Source organism: Pseudophryne corroboree, chromosome 3, assembly GCF_028390025.1.
Source record: "Pseudophryne corroboree isolate aPseCor3 chromosome 3, aPseCor3.hap2, whole genome shotgun sequence".
NCBI lineage: Eukaryota > Metazoa > Chordata > Amphibia > Anura > Myobatrachidae > Pseudophryne > Pseudophryne corroboree.
In genome coordinates, this window is record NC_086446.1 from 170,587,886 (window position 1) to 170,609,223 (window position 21,338).

Consider the following 21,338-nt stretch of genomic DNA (forward strand, 5'->3'; position numbering starts at 1 on the left):
GAGGAAGAGGCAGCACAGTGCACACTCCCTTATCATTAGCAATATCCCAAGCTCACAGAAATCCAGACTTCATGTTAAATAGAAATTCTACCGATGGAAAAATAAATTAGCAAGCTGATGTCTTTTCTACCACATCTTCGAAGAAGGAGAGTGAGACTGCGGTGGAGGAGACGCTAAGTAGAGCTGGGCAGAGCAAAAGAGTCAAGCTGTACAGCTGCATCAAGCAGGTCTGTCAGACATCTTGGCAACAGCCAAGATTTAGGGGGACATTTACTAAGCAGTGATAAGAGCGGAGAAGTGAGCCAGTGCAACCAATCAGCACTGAAGTAACATCTATAATTTGCATACTATATAATGATACAGAGCAGCTGATTGGTTGATGGGGCAATTTCTCCACTGGCTCACTTCTCCACTCTTATCACTGCTTAATAAAATGTCCCCTTAGAGTATTACAGTATTACAGTAATTGTGGCCTTACTGTTTTTCGCTATTGAAAAGATTGTTTATTACTATGCTTATTGTTGATTCCATTACACTTGAACCGTTTACAGTGATGAGGTGTTGCTGTTTAGAAAATTCAAATGTCACTTTACTTCCTGGTGTCCACCTTGTTTTGGGGATTTGGGGGTCATCTGTTCCTTTGCCATGGTTGACAGGAAGAAGATGAAGAGAAGCCTTCTGGGACCAGGTATGATCCACACTATACATAACACCCCCACTAGGGGTGTCACACAAGTACTATCCTCAGCTCAACAACCAAAGTCACAAAACATAATGTTACGTTTAGATACACATAAAAGGCCTGATTCTGAGTCACATGCATTGTTGGGGCTGCATGTTTTAGGTCAGTACATGCTTCTAACTCACACTGCACATGCGTCTCAACTGCTAGCGCTCAAACCTGATCGCAGGGATGCGAAAAAGGACCCCAGCGTAATTCAAACCTGATCGCTAGGGTGCAATTTTTGCATCCCTGCGATCAGGTAGTCACCACCTACAGGGGGAGGGGGAATTCGCTGTGCAGTTATGCGATTGCATGTGCAGGAGAGCTGCACAAACAGGAGCTTGTGCAGTCTCTGCACAGCCCAGGACTTACTCTTCCAGTGCGATGATCTGGGCCGGACCTGACATCAGAAACCCTCCCTCCAAACGCCTGGTCCCTCCTGCGTTTTTCCAGACACTCCTCAAAAACGGTCAGTTGCCACAAATGCCCTCTTCCTGTCAATCTCCTTGCGATCGCCGGTGTGATGGGATTTTTCGCCACGTCCCTGCCCGGCACTCCCTGGCGCTGCGTCCCGTCACGCCTGCGCATTGTGGGGCATATGCATGCGCAGTTCAGACCTGATCGCCCGCTGTGCAAAAACGCACAGCGGCAATCAGGTCTGAATCGGCCCCAAAGACTCAGAACAGAATCAGACATGGATACAAAGAGACTTAGCAGTGGGTGGTCCAGTATTGCTTCTTCAGCATTATGCAGATGCCTAAAAGTGGGAAGAACTGCAAGAAGACTGTTGAGCAAAAGTAAAAAAAAATTAAAGGCAGAACACTGTTCATGGGGGGTCATTCCGACCCGATCACTCGCTGCAGTTTGTCGCAGCGCAGCGTTCGGGTTGGAACTGCGCATGCGCCGGCGCCACAGTCAAAGTGATTGACAGGCAGAGGCGGTCACTGGGCGGGAGGGGGCGGCACGGTGGCGTGTGGCCGCCGTTATGGGGGCGCGGTCTGGCCAACAGAGGCATGGCCGGACCATGCGGGTGGCGGGCCGCAGCGGCTGCGTGACATCACACGCAGCCGCTGTGACCAGGGGCAGCGACGATCAACTCCCAGCCAGCCGCAGGAGCTGCGCTTGCCGGGAGTTACTCCACAACTACAAAAGCATCGCCGCTATGCAATGCTTTTGTACTTGTGCGGGGGGTGCCGGACTGACATGCGGGGCGGACTAGCCCTATGCTGGGCATCCCCCCGCATGTCAGGGAAGATGATCGTAGCTGTGCTAAATTTAGCACAGCTACGATCAACTCGGAATGACCCCCATGGGCCGAATACAAGAACTGAACAAGTGATGCATGGAATAAAATACTGGAAACCCATTCTTTTCTCCTGAAATAAGAAAACACTTGAACTTAGGGGTACTGAGTTGAATAAAGTCCCAGTTCAGAGTCATTTTGGGGTTCCGAGTGGAACCGAGTCCTGGCTCAGGTCTGTTGTCAGTTCGGAACTCGGATTTAAAAACCGAACTTGGGTTTTTTAATGGAAACAATTCCAAATGACTTGATTTTAACAGTATTTATCGATTTTTATTTTTTATCAATATCTAATGATTTTTATTGCTTTTAAAGGAATCCAAAAAAGAACCAAAAACCAAATCAAAACCAAAACACTTGAGGGTGGTTTTGCCAAAACAAAAACATAATTATGAATTTTAGAACCAAAACATGCGGGTCCGCACACATCCCTAATCTTCAATGAAGCAATGTTAGGCTGGGAGAGAGAGTAGAGATGAGCGGGTTCGGTTTCTCTGAATCCGAACCCGCCAGAACTTCATGGTTTTTTTCATGGGTCCGAGCGACTCGGATCTTCCCGCCTTGCTCGGTTAACCCGAGCGCGCCCGAACGTCATCATGACGCTGTCGGATTCTCGCGAGGCTCGGATTCTATCACGAGACTCGGATTCTATATAAGGAGCCGCGCGTCGCCGCCATTTTCACACGTGCATTGAGATTGATAGGGAGAGGACGTGGCTGGCGTCCTCTCCATTTAGATTATAAGAGACTGAGAGAGATTTACTGGAGCTGACTAGGAGGAGTACTGTTACTGTAGAAGTGTAGAGACTGAGTGGAGAGAGTTTACTAGTGAGGACAGTGCAGTTTACTTTATAATCCGTTCTCTGCCTGAAAAAAGCGATACACAGCACACAGTGACTCAGTCACATACCATATCTGTGTGCACTGCTCAGGCTCAGGCCAGTGTGCTGCATCATCTATTATCTATATATAATATTATATATATCTGTCTGACTGCTCAGCTCACACAGCTTATAATTGTGGGGGAGACTGGGGAGCACTACTGCAGTGCCAGTTATAGGTTATAGCAGGAGCCAGGAGTACATAATATATTATATAGTGAGTGACCACCAGACACACAGTGCAGTTTATTTAATATATCCGTTCTCTGCCTGAAAAAAGCGATACACACAGTGACTCAGTCAGTCACATACCATATCTGTGTGCACTGCTCAGGCTCAGGCCAGTGTGCTGCATCATCTATATATATTATATATCTGTCTGACTGCTCAGCTCACACAGCTTATAATTGTGGGGGAGACTGGGGAGCACTACTGCAGTGCCAGTTATAGGTTATAGCAGGAGCCAGGAGTACATAATATTATATTAAAATTAAACAGTGCACACTTTTGCTGCAGGAGTGCCACTGCCAGTGTGACTAGTGACCAGTGACCTGACCACCAGTATATATAATATTAGTAGTATACTATCTCTTTATCAACCAGTCTATATGAGCAGCAGACACAGTACAGTGCGGTAGTTCACGGCTGTGGCTACCTCTGTGTCGGCACTCGGCAGCCCGTCCATAATTGTATATACCACCTAACCGTGGTTTTTTTTTCTTTCTTTATACATACATACTAGTTACGAGTATACTATCTCTTTATCAACCAGTCTATATTAGCAGCAGACACAGTACAGTGCGGTAGTTCACGGCTGTGGCTACCTCTGTGTCGGCACTCGGCAGCCCGTCCATAATTGTATATACCACCTAACCGTGGTTTTTTTTTCTTTCTTTATACATACATACTAGTTACGAGTATACTATCTCTTTATCAACCAGTCTATATATTAGCAGCAGACACAGTACAGTGCGGTAGTTCACGGCTGTGGCTACCTCTGTGTCGGCACTCGGCAGCCCGTCCATAATTGTATATACCACCTAACCGTGGTTTTTTTTTTCTTTCTTTATACATACATACTAGTTACGAGTATACTATCTCTTTATCAACCAGTCTATATTAGCAGCAGACACAGTACAGTGCGGTAGTTCACGGCTGTGGCTACCTCTGTGTCGGCACTCGGCAGCCCGTCCATAATTGTATATACCACCTAACCGTGGTTTTTTTTTCTTTCTTTATACATACATACTAGTTACGAGTATACTATCTCTTTATCAACCAGTCTATATATTAGCAGCAGACACAGTACAGTGCGGTAGTTCACGGCTGTGGCTACCTCTGTGTCGGCACTCGGCAGCCCGTCCATAATTGTATATACCACCTAACCGTGGTTTTTTTTTCTTTCTTTATACATACATACTAGTTACGAGTATACTATCTCTTTATCAACCAGTCTATATATTAGCAGCAGACACAGTACAGTGCGGTAGTTCACGGCTGTGGCTACCTCTGTGTCGGCACTCGGCAGCCCGTCCATAATTGTATACTAGTATCCAATCCATCCATCTCCATTGTTTACCTGAGGTGCCTTTTAGTTGTGCCTATTAAAATATGGAGAACAAAAATGTTGAGGTTCCAAAATTAGGGAAAGATCAAGATCCACTTCCACCTCGTGCTGAAGCTGCTGCCACTAGTCATGGCCGAGACGATGAAATGCCAGCAACGTCGTCTGCCAAGGCCGATGCCCAATGTCATAGTACAGAGCATGTCAAATCCAAAACACCAAATATCAGTAAAAAAAGGACTCCAAAACCTAAAATAAAATTGTCGGAGGAGAAGCGTAAACTTGCCAATATGCCATTTACCACACGGAGTGGCAAGGAACGGCTGAGGCCCTGGCCTATGTTCATGGCTAGTGGTTCAGCTTCACATGAGGATGGAAGCACTCAGCCTCTCACTAGAAAAATGAAAAGACTCAAGCTGGCAAAAGCAGCACAGCAAAGAACTGTGCATTCTTCGAAATCCCAAATCCACAAGGAGAGTCCAATTGTGTCGGTTGCGATGCCTGACCTTCCCAACACTGGACGTGAAGAGCATGCGCCTTCCACCATTTGCACTCCCCCTGCAAGTGCTGGAAGGAGCACCCGCAGTCCAGTTCCTGATAGTCAGATTGAAGATGTCAGTGTTGAAGTACACCAGGATGAGGAGGATATGGGTGTTGCTGGCGCTGGGGAGGAAATTGACCAGGAGGATTCTGATGGTGAGGTGGTTTGTTTAAGTCAGGCACCCGGGGAGACACCTGTTGTCCGTGGGAGGAATATGGCCGTTGACATGCCAGGTGAAAATACCAAAAAAATCAGCTCTTCGGTGTGGAGGTATTTCACCAGAAATGCGGACAACAGGTGTCAAGCCGTGTGTTCCCTTTGTCAAGCTGTAATAAGTAGGGGTAAGGACGTTAACCACCTCGGAACATCCTCCCTTATACGTCACCTGCAGCGCATTCATAATAAGTCAGTGACAAGTTCAAAAACTTTGGGTGACAGCGGAAGCAGTCCACTGACCAGTAAATCCCTTCCTCTTGTAACCAAGCTCACGCAAACCACCCCACCAACTCCCTCAGTGTCAATTTCCTCCTTCCCCAGGAATGCCAATAGTCCTGCAGGCCATGTCACTGGCAATTCTGACGAGTCCTCTCCTGCCTGGGATTCCTCCGATGCATCCTTGCGTGTAACGCCTACTGCTGCTGGCGCTGCTGTTGTTGCCGCTGGGAGTCGATGGTCATCCCAGAGGGGAAGTCGTAAGCCCACTTGTACTACTTCCAGTAAGCAATTGACTGTTCAACAGTCCTTTGCGAGGAAGATGAAATATCACAGCAGTCATCCTACTGCAAAGCGGATAACTGAGTCCTTGACAACTATGTTGGTGTTAGACGTGCGTCCGGTATCCGCCGTTAGTTCACAGGGAACTAGACAATTTATTGAGGCAGTGTGCCCCCGTTACCAAATACCATCTAGGTTCCACTTCTCTAGGCAGGCGATACCGAGAATGTACACGGACGTCAGAAAAAGACTCACCAGTGTCCTAAAAAATGCAGTTGTACCCAATGTCCACTTAACCACGGACATGTGGACAAGTGGAGCAGGGCAGGGTCAGGACTATATGACTGTGACAGCCCACTGGGTAGATGTATGGACTCCCGCCGCAAGAACAGCAGCGGCGGCACCAGTAGCAGCATCTCGCAAACGCCAACTCTTTCCTAGGCAGGCTACGCTTTGTATCACCGCTTTCCAGAATACGCACACAGCTGAAAACCTCTTACGGCAACTGAGGAAGATCATCGCGGAATGGCTTACCCCAATTGGACTCTCCTGTGGATTTGTGGCATCGGACAACGCCAGCAATATTGTGTGTGCATTAAATATGGGCAAATTCCAGCACGTCCCATGTTTTGCACATACCTTGAATTTGGTGGTGCAGAATTTTTTTAAAAACGACAGGGGCGTGCAAGAGATGCTGTCGGTGGCCAGAAGAATTGCGGGACACTTTCGGCGTACAGGCACCACGTACAGAAGACTGGAGCACCACCAAAAACTACTGAACCTGCCCTGCCATCATCTGAAGCAAGAAGTGGTAACGAGGTGGAATTCAACCCTCTATATGCTTCAGAGGTTGGAGGAGCAGCAAAAGGCCATTCAAGCCTATACAATTGAGCACGATATAGGAGGTGGAATGCACCTGTCTCAAGTGCAGTGGAGAATGATTTCAACGTTGTGCAAGGTTCTGATGCCCTTTGAACTTGCCACACGTGAAGTCAGTTCAGACACTGCCAGCCTGAGTCAGGTCATTCCCCTCATCAGGCTTTTGCAGAAGAAGCTGGAGGCATTGAAGAAGGAGCTAAAAGGGAGCGATTCCGCTAGGCATGTGGGACTTGTGGATGCAGCCCTTAATTCGCTTAACAAGGATTCACGGGTGGTCAATCTGTTGAAATCAGAGCACTACATTTTGGCCACCGTGCTCGATCCTAGATTTAAAGCCTACCTTGGATCTCTCTTTCCGGCAGACACAGGTCTGCTGGGGTTGAAAGACCTGCTGGTGACAAAATTGTCAAGTCAAGCGGAACGCGACCTGTCAACATCTCCTCCTTCACATTCTCCCGCAACTGGGGGTGCGAGGAAAAGGCTCAGAATTCCGAGCCCACCCGCTGGCGGTGATGCAGGGCAGTCTGGAGCGACTGCTGATGCTGACATCTGGTCCGGACTGAAGGACCTGACAACGATTACGGACATGTCGTCTACTGTCACTGCATATGATTCTCTCAACATTGATAGAATGGTGGAGGATTATATGAGTGACCGCATCCAAGTAGGCACGTCACACAGTCCGTACTTATACTGGCAGGAAAAAGAGGCAATTTGGAGGCCCTTGCACAAACTGGCTTTATTCTACCTAAGTTGCCCTCCCACAAGTGTGTACTCCGAAAGAGTGTTTAGTGCCGCCGCTCACCTTGTCAGCAATCGGCGTACGAGGTTACATCCAGAAAATGTGGAGAAGATGATGTTCATTAAAATGAATTATAATCAATTCCTCCGCGGAGACATTGACCAGCAGCAATTGCCTCCACAAAGTACACAGGGAGCTGAGATGGTGGATTCCAGTGGGGACGAATTGATAATCTGTGAGATGGGGGATGTACACGGTGATATATCGGAGGGTGAAGATGAGGTGGACATCTTGCCTCTGTAGAGCCAGTTTGTGCAAGGAGAGATTAATTGCTTCTTTTTTGGGGGGGGGTCCAAACCAACCCGTCATATCAGTCACAGTCGTGTGGCAGACCCTGTCACTGAAATGATGGGTTGGTTAAAGTGTGCATGTCCTGTTTTGTTTATACAACATAAGGGTGGGTGGGAGGGCCCAAGGACAATTCCATCTTGCACCTCTTTTTTCTTTTCTTTTTCTTTGCATCATGTGCTGATTGGGGAGGGTTTTTTGGAAGGGACATCCTGCGTGACACTGCAGTGCCACTCCTAGATGGGCCCGGTGTTTGTGTCGGCCACTAGGGTCGCTAATCTTACTCACACAGCTACCTCATTGCGCCTCTTTTTTTCTTTGCGTCATGTGCTGTTTGGGGAGGGTTTTTTGGAAGGGACATCCTGCGTGACACTGCAGTGACACTCCTAGATGGGCCCGGTGTTTGTGTCGGCCACTAGGGTCGCTAATCTTACTCACACAGCTACCTCATTGCGCCTCTTTTTTTCTTTGCGTCATGTGCTGTTTGGGGAGGGTTTTTTGGAAGGGCCATCCTGCGTGACACTGCAGTGCCACTCCTAGATGGGCCCGGTGTTTGTGTCGGCCACTAGGGTCGCTAATCTTACTCACACAGCTACCTCATTGCGCCTCTTTTTTTCTTTGCGTCATGTGCTGTTTGGGGAGGGTTTTTTGGAAGGGACTAGAGATGAGCGGGTTCGGTTTCTTTGAATCCGAACCCGCACGAACTTCACTTTTTTTTCCACGGGTCCGAGCGACTCGGATCTTCCCGCCTTGCTCGGTTAACCCGAGCGCGCCCGAACGTCATCATGACGCTGTCGGATTCTCGCGAGGCTCGGATTCTATCGCGAGACTCGGATTCTATATAAGGAGCCGCGCGTCGCCGCCATTTTCACTCGTGCATTGAGATTGATAGGGAGAGGACGTGTCTGGCGTCCTCTCCATTAGAATAGAGATAGATAGATTAGATAGAGAGAGATTGTGCAGAGTCGCAGACAGAGTTAGTTTACCACAGTCAGTGACCAGTGCAGTTGCTAGTTAACTTTTATTTAATATAATATATCCGTTCACTTCTCTCTGCTATATCCGTTCTCTGCCTGAAAAAAAAAACGATACACAGCACAGTCAGTCACACAGTGTGACTCAGTCTGTGTGCACTCAGCTCAGCCCAGTGTGCTGCACAGTCATCAATGTATAAATTAAAAGCTTATAATTAATTGTGGGGGAGACTGGGGAGCACTGCAGGTTGTTAGCAGGAGCCAGGAGTACAATTATATTAATTAACAGTGCACACTTTTGCTGCAGGAGTGGTGACCAGTGCCTGACCACCAGTATAGTATTGTTGTATACTACTAATATCTCTTTAAATATCAACCAGTCTATATTAGCAGCAGACACAGTACAGTGCGGTAGTTCACGGCTGTGGCTACCTCTGTGTCGGCACACGGCAGGCAGTCCGTCCGACCAGAATTGTATTATTTATTATTATATACCTACCACCTAACCGTGGTTTTTTTTTCATTCTTTATACCGTCATAGTGTCATCCTAATTGTTACGAGTATACTACTATCTCTTTATCAACCAGTGTACAGTGCGGTAGTTCACGGCTGTGGCTACCTCTGTGTCGGCACACGGCAGGCAGTCCGTCCGACCAGAATTGTATTATTTATTATTATATACCTACCACCTAACCGTGGTTTTTTTTTCATTCTTTATACCGTCATAGTGTCATCCTAATTGTTACGAGTATACTACTATCTCTTTATCAACCAGTGTACAGTGCGGTAGTTCACGGCTGTGGCTACCTCTGTGTCGGCACACGGCAGGCAGTCCGTCCGACCAGAATTGTATTATTTATTATTATATACCTACCACCTAACCGTGGTTTTTTTTTCATTCTTTATACCGTCATAGTGTCATCCTAATTGTTACGAGTATACTACTATCTCTTTATCAACCAGTGTACAGTGCGGTAGTTCACGGCTGTGGCTACCTCTGTGTCGGCACACGGCAGGCAGTCCGTCCGACCAGAATTGTATTATTTATTATTATATACCTACCACCTAACCGTGGTTTTTTTTTCATTCTTTATACCGTCATAGTGTCATCCTAATTGTTACGAGTATACTACTATCTCTTTATCAACCAGTGTACAGTGCGGTAGTTCACGGCTGTGGCTACCTCTGTGTCGGCACACGGCAGGCAGTCCGTCCGACCAGAATTGTATTATTTATTATTATATACCTACCACCTAACCGTGGTTTTTTTTTCATTCTTTATACCGTCATAGTGTCATCCTAATTGTTACGAGTATACTACTATCTCTTTATCAACCAGTGTACAGTGCGGTAGTTCACGGCTGTGGCTACCTCTGTGTCGGCACACGGCAGGCAGTCCGTCCGACCAGAATTGTATTATTTATTATTATATACCTACCACCTAACCGTGGTTTTTTTTTCATTCTTTATACCGTCATAGTGTCATCCTAATTGTTACGAGTATACTACTATCTCTTTATCAACCAGTGTACAGTGCGGTAGTTCACGGCTGTGGCTACCTCTGTGTCGGCACACGGCAGGCAGTCCGTCCGACCAGAATTGTATTATTTATTATTATATACCTACCACCTAACCGTGGTTTTTTTTTTCATTCTTTATACCGTCATAGTGTCATCCTAATTGTTACGAGTATACTACTATCTCTTTATCAACCAGTGTACAGTGCGGTAGTTCACGGCTGTGGCTACCTCTGTGTCGGCACACGGCAGGCAGTCCGTCCGACCAGAATTGTATTATTTATTATTATATACCTACCACCTAACCGTGGTTTTTTTTTCATTCTTTATACCGTCATAGTGTCATCCTAATTGTTACGAGTATACTACTATCTCTTTATCAACCAGTGTACAGTGCGGTAGTTCACGGCTGTGGCTACCTCTGTGTCGGCACACGGCAGGCAGTCCGTCCGACCAGAATTGTATTATTTATTATTATATACCTACCACCTAACCGTGGTTTTTTTTTCATTCTTTATACCGTCATAGTGTCATCCTAATTGTTACGAGTATACTACTATCTCTTTATCAACCAGTGTACAGTGCGGTAGTTCACGGCTGTGGCTACCTCTGTGTCGGCACACGGCAGGCAGTCCGTCCGACCAGAATTGTATTATTTATTATTATATACCTACCACCTAACCGTGGTTTTTTTTTCATTCTTTATACCGTCATAGTGTCATCCTAATTGTTACGAGTATACTACTATCTCTTTATCAACCAGTGTACAGTGCGGTAGTTCACGGCTGTGGCTACCTCTGTGTCGGCAGTCGGCAGGCAGTCCGTCCATCCATAATTGTATTATTATTATAATATATACCACCTAACCGTGGTTTTTTTTTCATTCTTTATACCGTCATAGTGTCATACTAGTTGTTACGAGTATACTACTATCTCTTTATCAACCAGTGTACAGTGCGGTAGTTCACGGCTGTGGCTACCTCTGTGTCGGCAGTCGGCAGGCAGTCCGTCCATCCATAATTGTATTATTATTATAATATATACCACCTAACCGTGGTTTTTTTTTCATTCTTTATACCGTCGTCATAGTGTCATACTAGTTGTTACGAGTATACTACTATCTCTTTATCAACCAGTGTACAGTGCGGTAGTTCACGGCTGTGGCTACCTCTGTGTCGGCAGTCGGCAGGCAGTCCGTCCATCCATAATTGTATTATTATTATAATATATACCACCTAACCGTGGTTTTTTTTTCATTCTTTATACCGTCGTCATAGTGTCATACTAGTTGTTACGAGTATACTACTATCTCTTTATCAACCAGTGTACAGTGCGGTAGTTCACGGCTGTGGCTACCTCTGTGTCGGCAGTCGGCAGGCAGTCCGTCCATCCATAATTGTATTATTATTATAATATATACCACCTAACCGTGGTTTTTTTTTCATTCTTTATACCGTCGTCATAGTGTCATACTAGTTGTTACGAGTATACTACTATCTCTTTATCAACCAGTGTACAGTGCGGTAGTTCACGGCTGTGGCTACCTCTGTGTCGGCAGTCGGCAGGCAGTCCGTCCATCCATAATTGTATTATTATTATAATATATACCACCTAACCGTGGTTTTTTTATACCACCTAACCGTGGCAGTCCGTCCATAATTGTATACTAGTATCCAATCCATCCATCTCCATTGTTTACCTGAGGTGCCTTTTAGTTCTGCCTATAAAATATGGAGAACAAAAAAGTTGAGGTTCCAAAATTAGGGAAAGATCAAGATCCACTTCCACCTCGTGCTGAAGCTGCTGCCACTAGTCATGGCCGAGACGATGAAATGCCAGCAACGTCGTCTGCCAAGGCCGATGCCCAATGTCATAGTACAGAGCATGTCAAATCCAAAACACCAAATATCAGAAAAAAAAGGACTCCAAAACCTAAAATAAAATTGTCGGAGGAGAAGCGTAAACTTGCCAATATGCCATTTACCACACGGAGTGGCAAGGAACGGCTGAGGCCCTGGCCTATGTTCATGGCTAGTGGTTCAGCTTCACATGAGGATGGAAGCACTCAGCCTCTCGCTAGAAAACTGAAAAGACTCAAGCTGGCAAAAGCACCGCAAAGAACTGTGCGTTCTTTGAAATCCCAAATCCACAAGGAGAGTCCAATTGTGTCGTTTGCGATGCCTGACCTTCCCAACACTGGACGTGAAGAGCATGCGCCTTCCACTATTTGCATGCCCCCTGCAAGTGCTGGAAGGAGCACCCGCAGTCCAGTTCCTGATAGTCAGATTGAAGATGTCAGTGTTGAAGTACACCAGGATGAGGAGGATATGGGTGTTGCTGGCGCTGGGGAGGAAATTGACCAGGAGTATTCTGATGGTGAGGTGGTTTGTTTAAGTCAGGCACCCGGGGAGACACCTGTTGTCCGTGGGAGGAATATGGCCGTTGACATGCCAGGTGAAAATACCAAAAAAATCAGCTCTTCGGTGTGGAGGTATTTCACCAGAAATGCGGACAACAGGTGTCAAGCCGTGTGTTCCCTTTGTCAAGCTGTAATAAGTAGGGGTAAGGACGTTAACCACCTCGGAACATCCTCCCTTATACGTCACCTGCAGCGCATTCATAATAAGTCAGTGACAAGTTCAAAAACTTTGGGTGACAGCGGAAGCAGTCCACTGACCAGTAAATCCCTTCCTCTTGTAACCAAGCTCACGCAAACCACCCCACCAACTCCCTCAGTGTCAATTTCCTCCTTCCCCAGGAATGCCAATAGTCCTGCAGGCCATGTCACTGGCAAGTCTGACGAGTCCTCTCCTGCCTGGGATTCCTCCGATGCATCCTTGCGTGTAACGCCTACTGCTGCTGGCGCTGCTGTTGTTGCCGCTGGGAGTCGATGGTCATCCCAGAGGGGAAGTCGTAAGCCCACTTGTACTACTTCCAGTAAGCAATTGACTGTTCAACAGTCCTTTGCGAGGAAGATGAAATATCACAGCAGTCATCCTACTGCAAAGCGGATAACTGAGGCCTTGGCATCCTGGGTGGTGAGAAACGTGGTTCCGGTATCCATCATTACTGCAGAGCCAACTAGAGACTTGTTGGAGGTACTGTGTCCCCGGTACCAAATACCATCTAGGTTCCATTTCTCTAGGCAGGCGATACCGAAAATGTACACAGACCTCAGAAAAAGAGTCACCAGTGTCCTAAAAAATGCAGCTGTACCCAATGTCCACTTAACCACGGACATGTGGACAAGTGGAGCAGGGCAGGGTCAGGACTATATGACTGTGACAGCCCACTGGGTAGATGTATGGACTCCCGCCGCAAGAACAGCAGCGGCGGCACCAGTAGCAGCATCTCGCAAACGCCAACTCTTTCCTAGGCAGGCTACGCTTTGTATCACCGCTTTCCAGAATACGCACACAGCTGAAAACCTCTTACGGCAACTGAGGAAGATCATCGCGGAATGGCTTACCCCAATTGGACTCTCCTGTGGATTTGTGGCATCGGACAACGCCAGCAATATTGTGTGTGCATTAAATCTGGGCCAATTCCAGCACGTCCCATGTTTTGCACATACCTTGAATTTGGTGGTGCAGAATTTTTTAAAAAACGACAGGGGCGTGCAAGAGATGCTGTCGGTGGCCAGAAGAATTGCGGGACACTTTCGGCGTACAGGCACCACGTACAGAAAACTGGAGCACCACCAAAAACTACTGAACCTGCCCTGCCATCATCTGAAGCAAGAAGTGGTAACGAGGTGGAATTCAACCCTCTATATGCTTCAGAGGTTGGAGGAGCAGCAAAAGGCCATTCAAGCCTATACAATTGAGCACGATATAGTAGGTGGAATGCACCTGTCTCAAGTGCAGTGGAGAATGATTTCAACGTTGTGCAAGGTTCTGATGCCCTTTGAACTTGCCACACGTGAAGTCAGTTCAGACACTGCCAGCCTGAGTCAGGTCATTCCCCTCATCAGGCTTTTGCAGAAGAAGCTGGAGGCATTGAAGGAGGAGCTAACACGGAGCGATTCCGCTAGGCATGTGGGACTTGTGGATGCAGCCCTTAATTCGCTTAACAAGGATTCACGGGTGGTCAATCTGTTGAAATCAGAGCACTACATTTTGGCCACCGTGCTCGATCCTAGATTTAAAGCCTACCTTGGATCTCTCTTTCCGGCAGACACAGGTCTGCTGGGGTTGAAAGACCTGCTGGTGACAAAATTGTCAAGTCAAGCGGAACGCGACCTGTCAACATCTCCTCCTTCACATTCTCCCGCAACTGGGGGTGCGAGGAAAAGGCTCAGAATTCCGAGCCCACCCGCTGGCGGTGATGCAGGGCAGTCTGGAGCGACTGCTGATGCTGACATCTGGTCCGGACTGAAGGACCTGACAACGATTACGGACATGTCGTCTACTGTCACTGCATATGATTCTCTCAACATTGATAGAATGGTGGAGGATTATATGAGTGACCGCATCCAAGTAGGCACGTCACACAGTCCGTACTTATACTGGCAGGAAAAAGAGGCAATTTGGAGGCCCTTGCACAAACTGGCTTTATTCTACCTAAGTTGCCCTCCCACAAGTGTGTACTCCGAAAGAGTGTTTAGTGCCGCCGCTCACCTTGTCAGCAATCGGCGTACGAGGTTACATCCAGAAAATGTGGAGAAGATGATGCTCATTAAAATGAATTATAATCAATTCCTCCGCGGAGACATTGACCAGCAGCAATTGCCTCCACAAAGTACACAGGGAGCTGAGATGGTGGATTCCAGTGGGGACGAATTGATAATCTGTGAGGAGGGGGATGTACACGGTGATATATCGGAGGGTGAAGATGAGGTGGACATCTTGCCTCTGTAGAGCCAGTTTGTGCAAGGAGAGATTAATTGCTTCTTTTTTGGGGGGGGTCCAAACCAACCCGTCATATCAGTCACAGTCGTGTGGCAGACCCTGTCACTGAAATGATGGGTTGGTTAAAGTGTGCATGTCCTGTTTTGTTTATACAACATAAGGGTGGGTGGGAGGGCCCAAGGATAATTCCATCTTGCACCTCTTTTTTCTTTTCTTTTTCTTTGCATCATGTGCTGATTGGGGAGGGTTTTTTGGAAGGGACATCCTGCGTGACACTGCAGTGCCACTCCTAGATGGGCCCGGTGTTTGTGTCGGCCACTAGGGTCGCTAATCTTACTCACACAGCTACCTCATTGCGCCTCTTTTTTTCTTTGCGTCATGTGCTGTTTGGGGAGGGTTTTTTGGAAGGGACATCCTGCGTGACACTGCAGTGCCACTCCTAGATGTGCCCGGTGTTTGTGTCGGCCACTAGGGTCGCTAATCTTACTCACACAGTCAGCTACCTCATTGCGCCTCTTTTTTTCTTTGCGTCATGTGCTGTTTGGGGAGGGTTTTTTGGAAGGGCCATCCTGCGTGACACTGCAGTGCCACTCCTAGATGGGCCCGGTGTTTGTGTCGGCCACTAGGGTCGCTTATCTTACTCACACAGCGATCTCGGTGCAAATTTTAGGACTAAAAATAATATTGTGAGGTGTGATGTGTTCAGAATAGGCTGAAAATGAGTGTAAATTATGTTTTTTGAGGTTAATAATACTTTGGGATCAAAATTACCCCCAAATTCTATGATTTAAGCTGTTTTTTAGGGTTTTTTTAAAAAAACACCCGAATCCAAAACACACCCGAATCCGACAAAAAAAATTCGGTGAGGTTTTGCCAAAACGCGGTCGAACCCAAAACACGGCCGCGGAACCGAACCCAAAACCAAAACACAAAACCCGAAAAATTTCCGGCGCTCATCTCTAGAAGGGACATCCTGCGTGACACTGCAGTGCCACTCCTAGATGGGCCCGGTGTTTGTGTCGGCCACTAGGGTCGCTTATCTTACTCACACAGCGACCTCGGTGCAAATTTTAGGACTAAAAATAATATTGTGAGGTGTGAGGTATTCAGAATAGACTGAAAATGAGTGTAAATTATGGTTTTTGAGGTTAATAATACTTTGGGATCAAAATGACCCCCAAATTCTATGATTTAAGCTGTTTTTTAGTGTTTTTTGAAAAAAACACCCGAATCCAAAACACACCCGAATCCGACAAAAAAAATTCGGTGAGGTTTTGCCAAAACGCGTTCGAACCCAAAACACGGCCGCGGAACCGAACCCAAAACCAAAACACAAAACCCGAGAAATTTCAGGCGCTCATCTCTAAGAGAGAGAGAGCACAGAGTGAAACCAGCAAAACAAAAAGGGGTTTGAATGAATAGACTGTAGTAATTAATGTTATGGAGCTGACACGGGGGTAAGAGATTTAAAATCTGAGAAGTTCACATCTGTAGACTATTTGAATGAAAAAGAACAACACAAAAGTATGTAGTAGGTAAGCTGCTATATGTGGAAAATGTCAGCCCTGTGGTGGCCATTCCGAGTTGATCGCAGCCAGCAACTTTTTGCTGCTGCTGCGATCAACTAGTCCACACCTATGGGGGAGTGTATTTTAGCTTAGCAGGGCTGTGATCGCTTGTGCAGTCCTGCTAAGCTAAAAAAATTTCAGCAAAACATGACTAGCCCTGGACATACTTACCCTGTGCGACGATCTCTGCGATGCTGGAGTCGGCTTTGACGCCAGACATCCGCCCTACGTTCTCCTGGACACGCCTGCATTTTCCTTACCACTCCCAGAAAACGGCAGTCAACGGTCCGGATCCGCCCAGGAACGCTTTCTTTCTGTCAATCTTCTTGCGGTCGGCTCTGCGACCGCTTTCTTCGTAGAACGCGACGTAACCCAGCAACCCCTGTCACCAGGCAAAGTCACGTACGCGCAGTGCATCCACCGCACATGCGCATTCCGGACCCGTTCGCACCGCTGCGACAAACCGCTGCCTGCGAACGGGTCGGAATGACCCCAAATGTTCCTTTTGCTGCAATATGTGACTAAGGAAGAGGTGACAAAAGACATTAACCACTTGCTTGGTGTGGTTGCATTGTTTGTGAACACCCCAGGCTGTGCGTTATCTGACCTGGTTGCAAACAATGCAACCAGTCTGAAATGTAGAGTGGCCGGTCGCTGGAAGATATTGGGGGTCATTCCGAGTTCATCGCTCGCTGCCAATTTTCGCAGCGCAGCGATCAGGTGAAAAAACAGCATTTATGCGCATGTATATGCCCCGCATATCGCACACGCGATGTACGGGTACAAAGCTCTTTGTGGTTGTGCTCAGGTTCTAGCAAAGTTTTCCTTCGCACTGGCGGCCACAAGTAGATTGACAGGAAGGGGGCGTTACTGGGTGTCAACTGACCGTTTTCAGGGAGTGTTTGCAAAAACGCAGGCGTGTCTGCAAAAATGCAGGCGTGGCTGGGCGTTTGCTGTGCGGGTGTATGACGTCAAATCTGGACACAAATAGGCTGAAGTGATCGCAAGCGCTGAGTAGGATCAGAGCTGCACAAACTGTTTTTGTAAAGCTCGGCTCCACATGCGTTCGCACTTCTGCTAAGCTAAAATACACTCCCCAGTGGGTAGCGGCATAGCGTTTACACGGCTGCTAAAAGTAGCTAGCGAGCGATCAACTCGGAATGACTCCCATTCTTCCAGCAGCCAACAATCACAGAAGGACCTAAAGTAACATAGTAGACATGGGGAAGAGGTTGAGTAAAAGGGCAGATATCCTTTTATAATTTTTTAATTTTTTTTTACATACCATATAAGGGTTTATGTTTATAAGTGTTTTTTAAAGCTGCTGATTTTCAGTGTTTTTTTTTATTGCTGTGGATTTAAACTGGTAATATTATTAACTATAAATCCAAGCATGTTTTGCATATAATAATACAGTATTACCATTATAAATCTGCTGGAAAAAAATACAGAAAGTCAGTGATTTTGAAAAATGCATAAAAAATATATTTAACTCTATTCAAATTCCTAAAGCATTTGGGGTCTAGCCTACTGTAAATTCTATTAGTACATTTTTATAGAAAACTTGAATATTAGTGTTCGTGAACCTACTGCAATAAAGTTTACTGTGACGTTTCTTTGGGAACAATTTGGCATGTAATCCCTGCATTGAAAGTATCTTCTTCCGCTTGTGAGACAAATATTTGTATTACTATTTTAATTACTCAAGCTAAATAAACATTTGCATCTTATTTCAGGGATATTCTATATGTAAAAGGAATGTTGGTTTAGAGTAGAGATGTGCAGCGGGCATTTTTCGGGTTTTGTGTTTTGGTTTTGGATTCGGTTCCGCGGTCGTGTTTTGGATTCGGACGCGTTTTGCCAAAACCTCCCTTAAGAATTTTTGTCGGATTCGGGTGTGTTTTGGATTCGGGGTTTTTTTTTTTCAAAAACCCTCAAAAACAGCTTAAATCATAGAATTTGGGGGTTATTTAGATCCTATAGTATTATTAACCTCAATAACCATAATTTCCACTCATTTCCACTTTCCAGTCTATTCTGAACACCTCACAATATTGTTTTTAGGCCAAAAGGTTGCACCAAGGTCACTTGATGACTAAGCTAAGCGACCCAAGTGGTCAGCACAAACACCTGGCCCATCTAGGAGTGGCACTGCAGTGTCAGACAGGGGGGCAGATATTAAAAAAAGCACATGATGCAAAGACGAAAAAAAGGTGCACCGAGGTTGCTGTAGGCCTAAGCTAAGCGACACAGCCACCTGGCCCATCTAGTAGTCTCACGCAGTGGCTGAATGTCAAGAGTGGGCCGCAATTGTTCGGTCCACTGACAGAATCTCCAGCATGCTCCAGTCACTTTCAAAAAAATCTGCAATTGGTGGACTTGTACGCCAGTACCCCAGGACTAATATAGCAGTACCCCTGGACTCATACGGCAGTGTCACACAGGATGGCACTTTTCAAAAACTAGGCCCCAAACAGCACCTCATGCAAAGATGTCGAAGAGGTGCAATGAGGTAGCTGTATGACTAAGCCAGGGGTGGGGAACCTGCGGTCCTCCAGCGGTTGTAAAACTACACATCCCAGCATGCTCTGCAACAGTTTTAGCATGGCCAAATAGCAAAACTGTAGCAGGGCATGCTGGTATGTGTAGTTCAACAACATCTGGAGGGCCAAAGGTTCCCCACCCTTGGACTAAGCCAAGCGACACAAACAATTCCAACTGGAATTATATGTCCAAATCACTGTAATTATTTGGCAAGATCACTGTAATTAATAATTATAAATCACTGATATTAACTGGTAAAATCACTGTAATGCTACGTCCAAATCACTGGAATTATTTGGCAAGATCACTGTAATTAATAATTATAAATCACTGATATTAATTGGCAAAATCCCTGTAATGCTACGTCCAAATCACTGGAATTAATTGGCAAAATCTCGCTATCGCCTGCCTAGTGAAGTGGAATCTAGATGGGATTTGGTACCGGGGACACAATAACTTCATCAATTGTCTAAATCCCAGTGCACTAATGGCGGATAACGGGCGCACGTCTAACAGCGCACTGATTATACTGATCATTGATTATACTTAGCACTGATTATACTGATCACTGATTATACTGATCACTGATTTTACTGAGCACTGATTATACTGAGCACTGATTATACTGATCACTGATTATACTGAGCACTGATTATACTGAGCACTGATTATACTGAGCACTGATTATACTGAGCACTGATGATACTACGGAGAACTGACACTGAGCAGCATGATGCAGCACAAGACACTGTACTAGTATTAGTGAGCAGCACAAAAGAACTCTGGAATTGTCACCCCCCAGATACCACTGTGACCGGAATGATGATGACCTATGCACAGTGACAGGACACTACCACAGCACACTACAGCAGCAAGATGCAGCACAAGGCACAGGACTATTAGTAATGTACTGTAGTATACTAAGCACCACACAATGCAGCACAAGACAATGAGCAGTGATACTGAGCACTGATGAGGATACTAGAACTGGCACTGAGCAGCAAGATACAGCACTGGACTATTGTACTGTAGTATACTGGTCACCACAATGCAGCACAAGACAATGAGCAGTGATACTGAGCACTGATGAGGATACTAGAACTGACACTGGGCAGCAAGATGCAGCACAAGACACTGGACTTTTAGTCACCACAATGCAGCACAAGACAATGAGTAGTGATACTGAGCACTGATGAGGATACTAGAACTGACACTGGGCAGCGAGAACAGCACTGGACTACTGTATTGTACTACTATATACTGGTCACCACAAAACAGCACTGATACTGATCACAGATATTGAGCACTGTTCAGGATACTAGAACTGACACGGAGCAGCAAGATACAGCAATGGACTACTGTACTGTACTACTATATACTGGTCACCACAATGCAGCACTGATACTGAGCACAGATATTGAGCACTGTTCAGGATACTAGAACTGACACGGAGCAGCAAGATACAGCAATGGACTACTGTACTATACTACTATATACTGGTCAGCACAATGCAGCACTGATACTGAGCACAGATATTGAGCGCTGTTCAGGATACTAGAACTGACACGGAGCAGCAAGATACAGCAATGGACTACTGTACTATACTACTATATACTGGTCAGCACAATGCAGCACTGATACTGAGCACAGATATTGAGCGCTGTTCAGGATACTAGAACTGACACGGCGCAGCAAGATACAGCAATGGACTACTGTACTGTACTACTATATACTGGTCACCACAATGCAGCACTGATACTGAGCACAGATATTGAGCACTGTTCAGGATACTAGAACTGACACGGAGCAGCAAGATACAGCAATGGACTACTGTACTGTACTACTATATACTGGTCACCACAATGCAGTACTGATACTGAGCACAGATATCGAGCACTGTTCAGGATACTAGAACTGACACGGAGCAGCAAGATACAGCAATGGACTACTGTACTGTACTACTATATACTGGTCACCACAATGCAGCACTGATACTGAGCATAGATATTGAGCACTGTTCAGGATACTAAAACTGACACGGAGCAGCAAGATACAGCAATGGACTACTGTACTGTACTACTATATACTGGTCACCACAATGCAGTACTGATACTGAGCACAGATATCGAGCACTGTTCAGGATACTAGAACTGACACGAAGCAGCAAGATACAGTAATGGACTACTGTACTG

At 46.2% G+C, this 21,338-nt stretch overlaps 1 protein-coding gene across 2 annotated transcripts in view; it reads right to left on the bottom strand.

Moving 5' to 3' along the window:
- The window catches only part of TMEM273 (transmembrane protein 273), a 122,251-nt gene that overhangs the window by 38,250 nt on the left and 62,663 nt on the right, over positions 1-21,338 (bottom strand). The window lies entirely within an intron of this gene.